Here is an 18,704-nt window from a genome sequence, read left to right on the forward strand (position 1 = left end):
TGAGACCACCTGGTCCATAAAAGGAACTCCCTCCCTGGGTGGACACAGCCACCCAGAATACCCATTTGTTCTTCTGGGCAATACACGCTCAAATGGTGTCCTAGATTGGACCTACAAAGTAGTCCAGTCCTGTCCAGCTTGATCCCACACCTTTAGTGTTTTGATGACTTTCTAGTCTGATCTGGAGTAAGTGTGGGGTCAAACCACTCCTGCAACTCTCCTTTTGTGTTTTACACAGGAATTCAATCTGCCATCCCATCTATTGTTAACATCATGGCAGCGTTACAGTTCTGTGTGACTGGTTCATTTTAGAATGCAGTCCGAGAGCCAAATGCAATGTCTCAGCCAACTCACCTATCCCTAACCAGGTACTGGATGCTATCCTCAGATACAAGCATGAGTGCATTCAGTTTCCTACAGATACTGCAACACTGAACAATAGCAATGCAGTGGTTTATGGATTGGGAGATGTATTCATGCAGTAAGTGTCATAGATGGTACCCATTTTGAAATGGTGCCACCTCACCAATGGAAGTAGTAGTATTGTAAATACAAGCTTTTCCAGTTCTACTATGAGCCTGTGGTTTTAATTGAGGACATCTACACCACTAGTGTTTTTGCAAGAATTCCTAGTTCCAGCCTTGATCTGCTGGTGCTCCACAACAACAGCAGACCAAAACAAATGACAGGCATTGCCCCAAGGAGGACCTGGCTTGTTGGTAAGTGTCATCCATTTCAGGCATAACCAATCATACAACAGTTGTCTATAGTAGGTTTTTGTGCTTATGTTCTTCAGGGCACTGGATATTGTAGTAGAATGTGGTTATTGACAGGTCCGAGGAAATCAATGGCACCAGAAGTCTGTTGTAGATGGGGCCCATGTGTGAACAAGGGGTCTTGCACAGTGGACCTTTGGGCATCTTAAGGCCTGGTTTGTTGTCCTAGACTACATCAGAGGAACACTTCTCTACTCTTTTATCAAGGTTTATAAGATTGTGGGCCTTTGTTGTACATTTCACAACCTTGACCTACAGAGGAACATACCATTAATTCCAGATGATAATTACCAAGGGCAACCCCAGAGTGGTGTTGGGGATATGCATCAGCAGGTTATGCGTGATTAGGAACAAGGCACTGACATGAGGTTAGAACTCATTGAATTTTTTTTTGCCTAATGGCAACTGACTTGAATGAATGTGTCATTTGATGGTCAGTGCTTTGGACACTTTGGGCATCATTAGGAGCTTGGTGGACAGGAAGACCCATCTGCTGAGCTTCAGACAGGGAGGTTGCCACCACACTGACTAGCTCCCCGCCAGACCCATTAAGATGTTCCTGCTAGACTGACTTTCGGAAACTGAGGTTTCTGTCAGTCAGCCTATAGGGAAAGAGGTGGCAGCATTGTCTCTGGCTTATAATTGAGCTAGGGGCAATGCTGTCCCCTGCAGGTTGTACCAACACCCTTGCAATGTTCACTGTCTGCACAGCAGACAATGAACACTGTGAGGTTACTGGTCAGGGGCACCCCTGCACTGCCCATGCCAAGTGCATGGGCAGTGTGGGGGGCACATGGGGGTCCCTACACTGCCCATGCACTTGGCAATTGTGCAACTGTTCTCCACCAGGCTTTTCATGGTGGTGGTACCACCATGAAAAGGCTGGCAGAGAGCCAGGTCGTAATCAGCAGGGCGAAATTGCATGCAGCCCTCTGTCAACTTATCGGGGCCACCGATGCTGGCAGAGACAGCAGAACCCTGGCAGTCTGTCCACCAGGGTCCTAATGTGGTGGTCGAACCACCACAGCAGGGGCAGTCCTGACCACCACCATGGGGCTGGTAGTCTCAAGACAGCCAGCCTCTTTATGAGGCCCCTTATCTTTGTCTATTGAAACCACTATAACAATTGTCTTATTTGATGATGTGATTTGTTGTGTTTAAAATGCACTCTTGACATGAAATACAGGAGAGACTAGTAACACATATTGTTGACAATATACACTGTATCAGGATCTTGCATGTTGACAAGTTCACCAGTTGAAGATACTTTGATAAAAAAAAGTCTGGGTGCGCTCATGACTAGAACTCTTCTGCATTGTCTGAACATCTAGACAATCCTATTTCAGGGCCGATGTTTTGAACCATACTGTATTTCCCATGGGTCCATTCAGGGCAAGACATGTCATTCGGCACAACTCCTATACCGTAAATTAACTATAACTGGCATCCCTGCCGTGCACATTTTTGTAATCAGCGAATTAATTTCAGTCATTATATTGATGTAATCTTTGACGTCATTGAACATGTCATGGGTGATAAAGTATGTGAGGTGATAAGCAGAGCACTGCTAGAGCACAAGCTAAAGTTACTTCAGTTAAAAATAACTGGGGAATTTTGGTGTTCTTTAAGTTTGAACTGCAATGTTTAACTGACATTTTCATCAAACTATAATGTCACCTTCAGCTTTGTTTTTTTCAGTGATTTTTCTACGTTTTTTTAATGCACATTGTTGGACTTTGTTGCTTATGCAGGGTCATCCCCAATCTTTTTGCCTCCTGCCTCCTATTTTGTTATGACCTGTTGCTGTTGGCTTTTGAACTCTGAGCACTTCACCACTGCTAACCAGTGCTAAAGTGCATGTGCTCTCTGTGTAAATTGTAATGTTGATTGGTTTATTCATGATTGGCATATTTGATTTACTAGTAAGTCCCTAGTAAGGTGCACTAGAGGTGCCAGGGTCTGTAAATCAAATGCTACTAGTGGGCCTGCAGCACTGGTTGTGCCACCCACATAAGTAGCTCTGTAATCATGTCTCAGACCTGCCACTGCAGTGTCTGTGTGTGCCGTTTTAACTGTAAATTCGACTTGGCAAGTGTACCCACTTGCCAGGGCCAAGCCTTCCCTTTTCTAACATGTAAGGCACCCCTAAGGTAGGCCCTAGGTAGCCCCAATTGCAGGGTGCAGTGTATGGTTAAGATAGAACATATAGTAACGTGTTTTATATGTCCTGACAGTGAAATATTGCTAAATTAGTTTTTTCACTGTTGCAAGGCCTGCCCCTCTCATAGGTTAACATGGGGGCTACCTTTAAATCTGACTAAAGTGTAGATTCCCTTTGGGAGCGGATGGGCATGTGGAGTTTGGGGTCTCTTAGCTCACAATTTAAAAATACATCTTTTAGTAAAGTTGATTTTAAGATTGTGCATTTGAAAATGCCACTTTTAGAAAGTGAGCATTTTCTTGATTATACCATTTCTGTGACTATGCCTGTTTGTGGATTCCCTGCCTGGGTCAGTTTGACAGTTGGGCTGGATGCACCTCACACTAGACAGTGACACAAAAGGAGCTGGGGTGTAGTCTGCATTTCCTGATGAGCCATCTGTGCTAGGAGGGAGGGGACGAGAGGTCAATTACACCTGAAAGGCTTGTACCTGTCCTCACACAATGCAGTCTATGACCCCCTGGTGAGTGTATGGGGCCTGGCCTGGGCAAGGCAGGATTTCACAGCCAAAGGAGACCTCACTTTGAAATAGGCCACTGCTGAATCCAGTGATGCCGCCTACAACCGACTCCGTGATCTTCGCTGGAAAGTGACGACCTTTGCAGGCCTGACGCCGCTGCAGCTCCGCTGAAGTCCGCGACTCTGTGGAAGTCGCCGCACCACGTCCTGACCGACGCCACTCGAAGTGCGTGGATTCAACATTTCGCCCAGACGCCGCGATCCCCGACTTCGTGCATCGACTTGTTTTCACTCTTCACCAAAGGTACTGTACTTGGGGGTCTATGCGACTCCGTGTTCGGCCTCGCTAGTGTCGGCTTGTTGGGAACGACTCCGTCACGACACCGTGTTAACACCTCATCGAAGCATTCAGTGTTTCTAAGCGCTATTTTTGTGTTTAATCTTTAAAAATTCATAACTTGACTTGTGTATGAGGATTTTTGTAGTTTTGGTCATGTTTTGTTTAGATAAATAGGTCCTATTTTTCTAAACTGGTGGTGTGTTATTTTGTAGTGTTTTCATTAAGTTACTGTGTGTGTTGGTACAAATACTTTACACCAAGCACTCTGAAGTTAAGCCTACTGCTCTGCCAAGCTACCAAGGGGGTAAGCAGGGGTTAGCTGAGGGAGATTCTCTTTTACCCTGACTAGAGTGAGGGTCCTTGCTTGAACAGGGGGTAACCTGTCAACCAAAGACCCCATTTCTAACACACATTAAGATACTACAAACATACCTAACTTTAAAGTCAGCGTAACCTTTGCTTTTTTAGTGAAACAGCATAAATTAATATTATATTTCCCTATCTAACTAGGCTAAGCACCGTTGGTGGCCAACATCCTGCCACACATTGTTGAAGCCCTAAGTCCAACTCCCCCCCGTGGCCGTTAATCACCACGTGCATCAAGGGTTTGGTGCAGGTGTTGTAGTTTAGCAGCGATTAGATTAAGCATTAGCAGAAGACATCTGTATTTGTAACTATTGTGAACATTTCGCGGAATCCATTTAGTATTCATGGCAGCCATTTTCTCTGCCACATGCTGCCATGTGCTCACCATGTGCTCTGTCCTACCTTTCTGTTAACTACTCTTGAAATCTGCCTAGTGACAAGATATATTTAGCATCTCCCACTTTCGCACATGCTCAGTAAGGTCTGCAGCTGTTAGTCCTTGAAAACTGTTAGTTCCTCCTACCTGTCGACTGTGCATTTTACACATGACCTTACATGTATGCAAGTCTTGCTTCTATAATTGTACCACCTCCTTTTAGCCCCTGCGTCGGTATAAAAGGACCATGCTCTCTCAGTTCAGTGTGCTACTTCAGACATTACCTAAGGGTGCTGTTTGAACTGTAGTACCACCTCATGAGGTTAATAAACTTTGTCTTTTATTTCAGTTCCTGTGCCAACTTCTTCCTACATGGTCTAAGGACTTTGTGCAGAGAAAGGTGAACCCCTTGCACTAGTAGGCCTTGCTGAGGCTTACTTCAACAAATTGGCACCCGAACAGGGACTCGTCAGTGACTCGGACGCCCAACAGATTGGTTGCGACGAAGGATTGGGATCTCGCTGCTGACGATCAATGCCTGAGGAGACCCGAGTCTTGGCAACCACAGCGTTTTTCCCTTCTTTCTGATTTGACCATCCAGGTGGCGCCAGTCCTCGACTGAGATCCTTTTTGTTCATTCGTCATGCAGTGACCATTTGGTCGATTTTAGAACTTGGCAGTTGGAACCTGGACACCCTGTGATTGGTAAGAGCCGTTTTACGGCACTTGCTGTGGGTTTTGATGCCTTTGTTTGGTAATGTAGTTTAGCACTACTTACTGTGGCTCTCGTGTTTTGGGTGACTAGTCAATTTGTGTCCTTTGAATTGATATATAAATTGCAATTTATATAAGCAGGTAATGAGGAGAATTTTCTCCAATTTAATTTTGATTTGAACGGCACCTTAAGTGCTACTTTGATTATAATATTGCATATTTTGCACTATTTTTGGCATGCCTGTTTTTAGTGCACTTCGTAGGATGTGTTGCTTTTGTAATGGTACCAATTTGAGACTGGAAGAATCGCAACCGGCACCCCCAGAGGGGACGCCAAATAGAGATATGCATGTTAAACATGGTCTTTCTTCTATAATGTACAGCACATTATGGAATAAATACACTCGTGCGGATCCTGAGTTACGTTGGCCTATGCACGGGTCATTTGATTTGCGAAAGATTGAGTATGTGGAACAATGTATGTGTAAGCGAAAGTCTAGGCAAGATATGTTTGACTGTGTACGAATGTGGGAGAAAGAAGTGCGGGACGAGTGAAGCGTGAGCAAGCCTTGCTTGAGAAAGAGCAGCAGAAGAATGTATTTGTGAAAGCATTGGAAATGAGAAAGAAAGAAATAAATGACTTAAAGGAGCTAGAAGAGAAAGAACGTAAATTACAGGTAACTGGCCAATACACCGTTAGGCAACCTCTCTATCCTATCCTTAATAAACCACATGATGATTTATTGTTACTAGATCGCCCTCCACCTCTGTATGTCGTCCCTTCTGCCCCTCATGAGTTAGCTAAGGTCTCCAGTTCGGAGCAACAGAAGATGCAAGACAGTCGCTCTATGTTGCCTGCTGACCGTGCGTCTGAGCTTAGATCTATTGCTCGTAAAACAATTCGTAGCGTTGTCTCTGCTTCTGAACTTTTAGACAACATGAAAGGGTGGACGGAAAAGGAGCAGCTATATTTTACTGAGGCATTTGGCTCAGAAGTTATTAAACTATATCGGAAATATTCTGATGAGTTAGAGCCCGATGATCTAGCAGCTGATCATAAGCAAATGCGTGATGGTCTTTTGTTTTTCTCCCAGGTGGCTGATGCAATCAGGCGGTTGGTGAAATTATGTGTTACGGCAGTCCGCTTGCAAGAGGAGAAAAGGGCTGTGGACGTAGTTGCACGGACATCTCAGACCGGTGGAGTGCAAGCTTCCATCTTCGGAACAGATAAGACTATGATAGTTCATGCGAAACCAATGCGGGAGGCTGCGCCTTTGTATTTTCCTCCTGAAGGATTGGGTTCAAGTGATGATAAAACTTCTGTTGATGCTAAGGGTTATTTTATTTATAATTGGGTGTAAACTCCTTGGAATAGGGCAGATGTAATTGCACTTAAAACAGCATTACCTGACCCGTGGAAAAATCCAGCCGACTTTTATGAGGAAGTTGAGGGAGCAATTAGTTCTTGTACTATGACTTTGGCTAACATTGATTTATTTTTTGGATTGATATTACCGCCAGATATGTGGAGAACTGTTCATAAACTTGATGATCGTGCAGTTTTTGGGGCGTCATGGAAAGAATTAGAACAGATGGACGGGGATAGGGAACCTGCGAAAAGCCATATCAGTTGATTCTAGATCTTCCTGCAGCCATATTAGTTAAGTTAAAAATGATTATTCCCCCTAAAAAGATAGATTGGACTGTTTTAGTGTCTTGTAAGCAAAAGGCAGATGAATAGGGCTCTGATTTCTTTACACGCTTTGAAGAAGCATTTCATGATTTTAGCGGTCAGTTATTGTCAGATGATAGGGGCAGACATTTGTTTGTCGATAAATATGTTGCAAATCTGTTACCAGGAATAGCTAGTCATCTAAAAGCTAGTGAAAGTTCATGGACTACCTCTACTCCGGTTTCTCTTTTTACTATGGCTCAGTATTATGAACGTCAGGAACTAGAAGCAAAAGGTAGCGAGGACAAAAAGATTAAAGAATTAAAGACGAAGGTTATGTTGGCTCAAGCTTATGGTCCGCCTTTTAGAGGTAGTGATAGAGGTGGACGTGGATCTTATGGTTCTTCTTACACTCGTTCGAATTTGTCTGTTGATCAGTGTGCGTATTGTAAGAAATTTGGGCATTGGGCTGCCGATTGTCCAGCACTACGTGTTCAGCAGTGTTCACGTGGTCGGGGACAAATGAGAAATCGCTCAGGATATTCAGGGCCATATTTATACTTTTTGACGCAAAACTGCGCTAACGCAGTTTTGCGTCAAAAAAATTTGCGCCGGCTAACACCATTCTGAAGCGCCATGTGGGCGCCGTATTTAATCAATGACGTTGGCCGGCGTTAGCCGCCGGCGCTGCCTGGTGTGCGTGAAAAAAAACGACGTACACCAGGCAGCGCCGGCGTAGGGGGATATGGAGCTTGGGCGTCAAAAAATGGGGCAAGTCAGGCTGAGGCAAATTTTTCGCCTCAACCCGATTTGCGCCATTTTTTTCGACTCCCAACCCCCATAGAAATTACTCCTGTCTTAGCAAAGACAGGAGTCATGCCCCCTTGCCCAATGGCCATGCCCAGGGGACTTCTGTCCCCTGGGCATGGTCATTGGGCATAGTGGCATGTAGGGGGGCACAAATCAGGCCCCCCTATGCCACAAAAAAAAAAAAACTACTTACCGGAACTTACCTTAATGTCCCTGGGATGGGTCCCTCCAGCCTTGGGTGTCCTCCTGGGGTGGGCAAGGGTGACAGGGGGTGTCCCTGGGGGCATGGGGGGCACCTCTGGGCTCCTTCCGAGCCCACAGGTCCCTTAACGCCTGCCTTGTCCAGGCGCTAAAAAACGGCGCAAAAGCGGCCGCACGTCATTTTTTTTGACCCGCCCACTCCCTGGCGTGAATTTTGCCCGGGAGTGTAAATACGGCGCACATGCCTCGGAGTCAATTTTTTAGACGGGAACGCCTACCTTGCATATCATTAACGCAAAGTAGGTGTCCACGCTAAAAAATGACGCAAACTCCATGGACTTTGGCGCTAGACGCGTCTAACGCCAAAGTATAAATATGGAGTTAGTTTTGCGTCGGAATTGCGTAAAAAAAAACGACGCAATTCCGGCGCAAACAGAGTATAAATATGCCCCTCAGGACCTAGAAGAAGCACGAATGATCATGCTAGGGTTGATGCTAATGTACGAGGGCAGGATGGGTTTAACACTTTTGATAGACGGAACCAATACCAGATGTCTAACTATGTGCAGCCTGATTTCCAAGATTCTGCTTATGCATAGGATTGCCTAGGATGGGGTAAGGAATCAGTTGAAGTTCCAGTAGATCAGAGGGGTCCCTATGTTACAGCACATGTTTTGGGTTCTACTGATCAGTTTCTGGTTGATACAGGAGCTACTCGTAGCGCCTTGTCTAAACAATTGATTCCAAGGGCTCCCCTGTCTGGCTTAACCATTACATCGATAGGTTTCGATGGAACACCTTCCCCTAGCCCATTGTCACAACCACTTGCATTCCATGTTGATAAATTTACTGCTCCATGTCCATTTTTGCTTTCTCCAAATACACCAGACAATATTGTGGGTCTTGATATGCTCAAGTATTTCAGGGCTACAATACGATGCTCTCCTGAAGGGGTGCGTGTTATTTTAAATGATAATCATTCTGTGATGGAAAGAGTTTGTCTTGTTAAAGAGGATATTGCATTAGCTTCACTCCCTAGTACTTTGTGGGCTACTTCAGATACTGATGTGGGACAAATGATTATTCCACCGGTACATATTAGTGTCAAGGAGGGAGCTGTATTGCCACGTTTGCCTCAATACAAAACTTCACAGGAGGGTGAAGAAGCACTCACACGAATTGTGCATGATCTTATTGCAGTTGGAGTTGTTGAGGAAGTTCTGTATAATGTTTGTAACAGTCCGATTCTTCCTATTCTGAAAAAGGATACTGATACTAGGATTTACCGATTCATTATTGATTTACGAGAAGTCAATAAGATTGTGATACCACAATATCCTGTGGTATCTGACATCACAACACTCCTCACTTTGGTTCCCCCGACAGCAACTACGTTTTCTGTGATAGACTTGAAGAATGCTTTCTTTTCTTTCCCTATTCATCTTGACAGCCGATATTTGTTTGGTTTTACTTTGAATAAACGATCATATAGATTTTGCAGAGTTCCTCAAGGCTATACGGAGAGTCCAAGTATTTATAGTCAAGCGTTAAAACGACAACAAGATTCTTTTTTTTTGCCTGAAGGTGTGGCTCTCATACAATATGTCGATGATATTTTGTTGGCGCCTGATACCCCTGAGCATTGTGAAAAGTGCACTTTGTCCTTACTTTATTTTCTTGCTTCACACCATCATAAAGTGTCACGAAAGAAATTGCAATATTGTAGACCAAAGGTAACCTATTTAGGTCACTGCACTTACATCAGATCGTATTCAAGCAATTTTAGACACACCAGTACCCTCTACTCAGAAAGATGTTCGGGCATTCCTTGGTCTTACTTCTTTTTGTAGGCAATGGATATTAGGGTTTTCACACATTGTCAAACCTTTGCTAGCACTTTTGACTAAAGATACTCCAATGCCTCTCCCATGGACAGATGAATGTGAGACTGCTTTCAGGCAGCTGCGACAAGCCCTTTGTTCCACACCAGTGTTAGGTACTCCAGATTACATGAAGCCTTTTGCACTTTACGTACATGAGAAAGATGGATGTGCATTGTCAGTTTTAGTACAGACACATGGCGATAAGCAGCGTCCCTGTGCATGTTTTTCAGCAGTACTTGATCCTGTCGCTCAAGCGTTGCCTGGGTGTTTTCGTTCAGTTGCCGCAACAGCTGTGTCAATACGTCAGAGTGAAGGGATAGTTTTGTCACATAAGCTGTTGGTGTTAGTACCCCATGCGGTTGATTCTCTTTTAAATCAAACAAAGACACAACATTTAACTAGCGCCCGTATAACAGGATATGAGTTGACATTGCTGGCTCCTCACATTACACTAAAGAGATATGCAACACTAAATCCAGCCACTTTGTTGCCATATCCGGTGACTTAGCCTCAGTCACAAGAAACACATGATTGTATATTCCTTACCGAAGAACAGACAAAGGGTCGTATTGATTTACAAGATACGCCCCTTTTATATGTAGATGGGGAATTGTGGGTTGATGGGTCTTGTTTGAAGTTGCCAGATGGTACGACCTCAGCTGCATATGCAATCACCACAATACACATGGTAGTGGAGACAGCTCGTATACCACAGAAGTCAGCTCAAGCAGCTGAACTAATAGCTTTGACACAAGCATGTGAGCTTAGTACTGACTTATGTGTGAACATTTATACAGACAGCCGCTGTGCTTTTGGAGTGGCTCATGATTTTGGTTTGCTTTGGAAGGAGAGAGGCTTTCTCACATCCCACGGGATGCAGATAATGCACGGAGAATTAGTGCATAACCTCTTGACTGCATTGACATATCCAAAGAAACTAGCTATTGTGAAATGTAGTGCACAGAAGAAAGTGACCAATAAGATAGGGCAAGGTAATGCTCTTGCAGACCGCATAGCATGCGAGACTGCGATGCAGCGAAGTACTACTTCTATGTATGTAGTGAAGTCACAAGCTGAACGTTGGCATAATGCTAGACAAGACGTATTAGATATACTGAAATCTGCTTCTGTGGAAGAACGTGAGCAATGGTCTGAAGATGGAGAATTGGATGATGAGGGCTGTTGGCGGAATAAGCAGATGGATAAATGGAAATTGCCTACAGCTTTTGTACAACCTATGGTTCAGCTGGCACATGGGCTGGCACATGTTGGAGCTTCAACAATAACGAAGTTGCTTACGCAAGTTTGGGAGCATCCAGAAATGTCCAGTACAGCTAAGAGAGTAGTACAGTCTTGTTTGATCTGTTTACAATACAATCCTGGAAAAGGGACACGTACTCCTGCGGGAGGGTTTGCTACACCAACTGCACCTTTTGAAGTTCTACAAATGGATTATATTCAGCTTGAACGCTGCAACATTTTAAAGTATGTCTTGGTGGTGGTTTGTGCCTTCAGTAAATGGATAGAGGCATACCCCACAAACGATAATACTGCTATTACCACAGCGAAGGTGCTTTTAAAAAGAATTTTTCCCTAGGTTTGGTGTTTGCAGACTTTTATGGAGTGATAACGGACCTCATTTTGTTGGGGGAGTTATTAAGTATGTCCTGAAAGGATTAGGGATCAAACAAAAGTTCCATGCGGTTTTCCACCCAAAATCAGCAGGGTTGGTGGAAAGGTGTAATGTACTTTGAAGCTGAAGTTAGCGAAGATACAGGCTTCCACATCCTTAACTTATCCGGATGCATTACCATTGGCATTATTGTCTATTAGGTCAGTGCCACACTCCCGACTCGGCCTTAGTCCTTATGAGGTGGTATTCGGGAGGCCAATGAATATTTGGGGAGTTCCTAAGCCAAAATCTGTATATGATGTACCTTATGTCCTGATGAATGATTATTTGGCACAGTTAACCGACAATTTGGTTTCTATTCATCAACAGGTTCGAAAAGCACTTCCTGACAGATTTACAGGTGAAGGCCATGAACTCCGACCTGGTGACCAGGTGATGATTAAGTCTTTTGAAAGATCAAGCAGCTTGGAACCAAGGTGGCGAGGCCCAGAACAGATGGTCCTTGCGACAAGGACAGCAGTTAGAGTGACAAACCGAAAGTATTGGGTCCATAGTACTCACTGCAAGAGAGTGCTACCTACCTTGGTGGAACCTGCTGTGCTGACCGATCATCGAGAGATTTTGACTACAGAGAAATGCCGTGCTATATCACCTGACGAATCTGCAGAGGTCTTCCCGGACCATACGACTTCTGGAGTGTCGCGATATAATTTGAGACCGAGGAAAGAATCTGAAAATGTTTTGAAAAAACTGGTTGAGCTACCACCCTGGGTTAGTGAAACGGAGAGCCAATGTGGCAAGGGGGGGGGATCAGCCATGCGGTAGAGTAGTGACACCCGTCTTGGCCCGTGGTGAAGAAATCAGCGGCTGCCCAGGGATAAGAACTCCAACGATTGTTTTTAATCCATTTCTGAAAGGGTCGATTATCACTGTTGCTAGAATGAATAACAAACTGATCATTAGTACTGTGGGGTTTGTTGTTGTTTTGGTGGTTACAGCAACAATCACCTGGTTTGTTGAAAAGAAGGCTCCTGCTCGTGAGTTTTTTGTTGCCACTACTCCAGTACCAGAGGATCACTATTACTTTACGCTTCCCTATCAGGAGCAGAAGCACCGTACTTCAATAATACTTTCATTCAGATGTTGCATCATACTCATAATGCTACAAATACTACTAACTGTTGGGTATGTGGAATGATACCTGCGCATCAAAAGAAAGGAGGAACACCTTTCATTCCTCTTCCTTTTTCACACAAAGGTTCTTGTCAAGCTTGGTACATGCTTTTGTTTACATCTGTACAACGTACAGAGGGCGGACTTCTTTTTCGCCTTAATAAAGTATGCTACCAAGACAAAGATGGGTATCCCCAAGCCAAAGGAACTAAATGGGAATGGGAAGAGTATCAACTGGACAATGTTTCAATACCATATGTCTTTACAAATATAAGAGACTCTGACACGAAAGAACAATTTGTGATTTCTGTTACAAAAACTAAAGCAGATTTATGTATACGTAGCACTGGGCGAATTCCAGTAGGGATAAGCGATTGTACCTTGATTTTAACTATTAAGGGTGTAAATAATAGTAGTTTTACAGCTTCACATAATACATATTTTGTTTGTGGTAACTATGGATATTACCAACTACCTGTTGGGTGGTCAGTTGTGTGTTATGTATCTTTTCTATTACCCCCTGTGTTTTTGGCCCCTGCATCATATCACTGAGATTTTAAACTGTTCAATGACATCATTAACAATAGATATTAAAGGGAAATAAGTACAAATGAGGTAGACCAAACGGATACTAGCCTGCAACAATATGTTGATTTTAATTTAGGATTGTTCCCCTTTGTGGGTGCTGCGTTAAACAGTAGGAAAGTGAGACGATTGACTAGGGTTGTGGAAGCTGTTACCAATCAGGCAGCTCTGGCACTTGGGAATATTACTGAGGAGCTCCAAATTGCGAGGATTGTAGCGCTCCAAAATCGTATGGTACTAGGGGCCAGATGTAGCAAAAAGCCAATTTAAGACTTGCAAATTGGTATGCAGAACGGTGTCTCAGACACCGTCTGCGAGTCGCTATGGGGTCGCAATGACCCACCTCATTAATATTAATGAGGTGGGTCGCAAATTGCGGCCCCATAGCGAGTCTAGGCACTCGCAAACATGGAGGCCTGCTGTAGTCAGCAGACCTCCATGTTCGTGACTGCTTTTAAATAAAACTATTTTTTTTTTTAAGTGTAGCCCGTTTTCCTTAAAGGAAAACGAGCTGCACTTAAAAAAAAAAAACGAAACCTTTAGTTTCGGTATTTTTTCAGGGCAGGTAGTGGTCCCTTGTACCACTACCTGCCCTGAAAAAATAGTTTTGGGTCCATTCACAAAGTGGAAGGGGTCCCATGGGGACCCCTTCCAATTTGTGAGTGGGTTACCATCCACTTGAAGTGGATGGTAACTGCGACACCCTTTGCGACCGCATATGCGGTCGCAAATGGTATTGCATACCACTCCGAATCGCAAATAGGAAGGGAACACCCCTTCCTATTTGCGATTCTGAAATGCATATTGCGAGTCGGTCCCGACTCGCAATATGCATTTCTGCATTGGAAACTGGAATTTGCGACTCGCAAACGGCATTTTTTGCCATTTGCGACTCGCAAATAGTTTCCTGCATCTGGCCCTAGATGTGATATTAGCTGACCGAGGTGGTGCATGTCGCATCATCGGTAGTAGTTGCTGTGTTTTCATTCCCGATCACTCACCTTCAGTATATGATGCAATATCTAAATTGCATAAAATTGCTGCAGAAATCCACACAGAGATTGGTACTTGGACTTTTTCTGGAAGGTTTTGGGCTCTTGTTTCCGCCTGGGGCTGGAAACTACTGACTATCCTGTGTGTAATGATTGCAATATTTTTCACATGCTGTATCTGTATTCAGTGTGGTCCAATGTTCTGCTCCATGTGTATTACTGCTTTAATGCCTACCAAAAGAAATATTACAGAAATGAAAGCACAACATATGTTAGATAAGGAAATAGCTGAAATGATGAGCATAAATATACAAGATGAATATTTAGATTATCCCAGAAAGACGAATGTCTTCAGCTAATGCTGAAGGGGTCGTCTGTTATAGTTTAGCAGCGATTAGATTAAGCATTAGCAGAAGACATCTGTATTTGTAACTATTGTGAACATTTCGCGGAATCCATTTTGTATTCATGGCAGCCATTTTCTCTGCCACATGCTGCCATGTGCTCACCATGTGCTCTGTCCTACCTTTCTGTTAACTACTCTTGAAATCTGCCTAGTGACAAGTTATATTTAGCATCTCCCACTTTCGCACATGCTAAGTAAGGTCTGCAGCTGTTAGTCCTTGAAAACTGTTAGCTCCTCCTACCTGTCAACTGTGCATTATACACATGACCTTACATGTATGCAAGTCTTGCTTCTATAATTGTACCACCTCCTTTTACCCCCTGCGTGGGTATAAAAGGACCATGCTCTCTCAGTTCAGTGTGCTACTTCAGACATCACCTAAGGGTGCTGTTTGAACTGTAGTAGCACCTCATGAGGTTAATAAACTTTGTCTTTTATTTCAGTTCCTGTGCCAACTTCTTCCTACATGGTCTAAGGACTTTGTGCAGAGAAAGGTGAACCCCTTGCACTAGTAGGCCTTGCTGAGGCTTACTTCAACACAGGACCTGACCGCAGTTAGGCACAACCTCATTGCTAGCTGAACCCCATGGCCTTGCAGTGCCCCAAGTATCCAATTTATATTTCTTGCTGTGATGGGGTAACATGATACCACCAAAAAATTACACTGTGGATACACTGACACCTGCAGTGTCACAAAAAAAAAATGTTGGCCATAGGTGGTGTCTTCCCTCTAAGGGCCAGAAGATCAGGTTATACCACCTTGCTCCATTATTTCTTATTTTTTTCATACCTATGACACATTACACAGGGACCAAGTCCTTGAGACACAAATGGAAGCTGCAACTTTCTTTTCATGTTGTGGCTAGCCAATCAGATTGCTTGTTATGTTCTTGCAGTACCGTAGTGGTATTGAGAGAGTACTGTACCAGTCAATCAGATTGTGTGTTTTCAGATTGTGGTATTGAGGTACTATCCAGAAATACCACTAAGGTGTAGGGTCTCTAGACATCAATACATTTTAAACCTTCATTTCTCAAAAACTACTTTTAACTGAAAAAGCAAGTGTTAATGTGATGTTGAAGTGATGTTACAGCTAGGTAAAATGTTTCAGAATTTTAGTAACAACATAACATTTTAAGCACTGAAATTAATCGAACTTGTGCTCTAAAGTAACTATAACTTTCAACCGTCCTGTGCTCAGTTTTGTCATCAGTCATTTCACTGAAACTGTTGCAGTGATATTATCAATTATGTCATAAAAGATGTCATGTGTGATGTAATATTTGAGGTCATTAGCAATGCGTGGCTGCTGAACGGAGACATACTAAATAACAAAACGTACTCTTTCTGGACCAAGATTGAGCTTTGTGCTAAATTTGTAATGCTAATTGCCTCACATATTGTATCACTCATGACATCTTTTATCACATTATTGATAATATCACTGTAACATTTGCAGTGAAATTATTTATGGGACAACTGTGCATGGCCGGGGTGCGAGTTGTAGTTACCTTAGGGTTCTAATTATAGTTACTTGAGATAACTATAACTGATGATTTTATGTGTTTTTTAAACGTTAGTTTTTTTTCTCACTGAATATGTGTGTGTGTGTGTACATAGTTAAGCAGCCATATCTATTGCTGTGTTATGTATATGATCAGGAAAGTAAAGTTTGTCCTTAAACTCAGGGGGGTCAATTGTAGGAGTATTACTTGCCAAACTTGTGATGACATCAACAGTTGTGCCTTCAGGAGAATTATAATTTTTTGGTATGAAGTGTTCGTTCATTTTAAACATCATCAGTCTCTCTTCTTTTTGAGGAGATAGACTGGTCCTTCTGACAGTGACAACTGCCCCAACACCTGAATAAATGCTGTAAAGACACACTGAAATCCGGATATGCTAGATACTTTATTGTTAGCCTGATGGGTTTTGGCTATTGTTCCTTTTTCTGCATATGCAGTTTTGATCCTGGCATACTTCTCTTGGATCATTCAGATCATCTTGGACCATCTTCTCAATTGTCGTGGGTGCCTGCATTGCCTCCAACTGTGCACTAGATTTAAGTCCTACATATGAAACTAAACCATTGCATGTGTTAGAAGTGAAGCTGTTACTGCTGTCTGTTTAGTAGCAATAGCTAGCAATGGTGTTGGGTAATAATGTTGCAGTCCCAACTACATGCTACTGGATTACTGACAGTCAACACCACCACCCTCTCTGAAGCTGCAGTTCTGCCATGGCCTGGAACACGTAATTGTTCTTCTTCTAGATTGCCTGTTTTCATGACAAGCTAATTTTTGTAAAATGAGACATCCAAAGTTGAGAAAGGAATTAAAGTGGCCAGCGTTTTTTTGTATCATAGATCCAAGATTGTAGAGCAAATGTAGTCTTGGGCAAACACAATATATTTTTGCAGTCTTTAATTAGCAAAGGATTAAGCTGTTGACTAAAGCAACTGCTTCTTCAGTAACACTGCTAAATGTTTGTACCGTCTTTTGCCAATGTTCCTGCAGCAGATGTAACAACCGGATTGATTGGCTCATTGTAACCTCCTACTTGCTGACTTCCTGTGACACAATATGAAAAGGGAGTAGCATTTGGATCAACTACTCCACTAGCCCTCATTTGTCCACCTTCATCGCCATGGCTTTAAAAAGTGCATCCCTTTTTCTTTGCATTACATTATCTAAGTCAGAATTGTAATGCTCCAATAGGTGTTGCAGCATTAGTTGGATGAGCTCCAATGTGTTGGCACCTAATGCATGAGGGCTTTATTAGCACTCTGAGCAAATCCTGACTGCTTTCTGGCTGTGATTGAATTAATAAATGAGTCCAAATTATTGGATCGATGAAAAGTATGGTGTTGACTATTCTTTTTTGAGGAAGTTATGTATAACTAAGTTAATACAATGAGCTACACACAGGACTCTGAAGAATCCTCCATCAGCCATTGCCTTGGAAATATTTCTGCTTTTATCAGTGGCAACTTATCCAATGCAGAGATCTCTGATTTGCAGCCATTCTTAGTCTTTGATATTAAATTTGGCCAAGAGGTGTCCAGTTGTATGTGGTTTCTGTATGATCAAATCACAAATGTTAAATGTTATTGAATGCCCCAAAAAGAAGGGAGACCAGCAGTTAGCCGTTGTTTCACTCTCGTCAAGGGAACCCGGTCTGCTGTAATGCATGTGTAGTTTTTGCTTGACAACTGGTCACACGTCTGTTGTGAGGTGATTGGACTGAGCAGTACTCTCCTTCATAGCTTCACCAACAATTGCAGCATGTGAAGGTACGTGGTAGCAGAGCCACAGTGGAAAAATAGGTCTTGCTTGGAACCTTCCATTTTTGGTAGAGGGTCTCCACAATTTCAGAAAACTCTTCATCTTCCATGAAAGAAATGGAGGTAGGTAAAGCATTAACATTTTGGACAGCTTCCCATTGTATAAATGGAGTTTCTTATAGGTTCAGTGGCACGATGAGTCATTGGTGAATACAGCCTTGATAGTCAGTTGTTGGGAGTGTTTTCTTTAAAGTACCTCCACTAGTGATCTACAAGTAGAAGGTTGACTTTTTAGCAGCTATAGAATGACTGTATCCTTCTGTCTGTTAAGGCATTCTGAGGTTCTTGTGGGTAACACTGTAATAGGTGCATATTACAAGCAACAGTCACACGGCTGCTTCAGGAAAATGCTGGCATCTTCATCTTCTTCCTCACCACCATCACCTCTGATTGACTGAATACCTTCTTCTCTCTTGCCACCGGCAGGTATGTTTTTGAGGCACTCTTCCCACACAATTGCATGAAGATTTTTCAGATGGGCTAGTTGACCCCAATTACAATAATGTTCATTTGGCTTACCACAATGAACAATGGAAGGGGGTTGGGCTTGAAGAAGATGGGGAGTCCTCTTTCTTTTCCTTGCAAGAGATCACGAAGATGGTCGAACCAACGGAAGAACAGTCACAACATCTTTCTGCTCCACCTCAAACTCAACTTCCTTCTCAGCTCTTACTCATGGAAGATCAGGAGTTGTAGGCTGTGGGTCCCGTTGTTGGCTTTGCTTTGAAGATTCTATTTGCTTCTGTGAGAAATT

Source organism: Pleurodeles waltl, chromosome 7 (genome assembly GCF_031143425.1).
Source record: "Pleurodeles waltl isolate 20211129_DDA chromosome 7, aPleWal1.hap1.20221129, whole genome shotgun sequence".
In the NCBI taxonomy this organism is placed as follows: Eukaryota; Metazoa; Chordata; class Amphibia; order Caudata; family Salamandridae; genus Pleurodeles; species Pleurodeles waltl.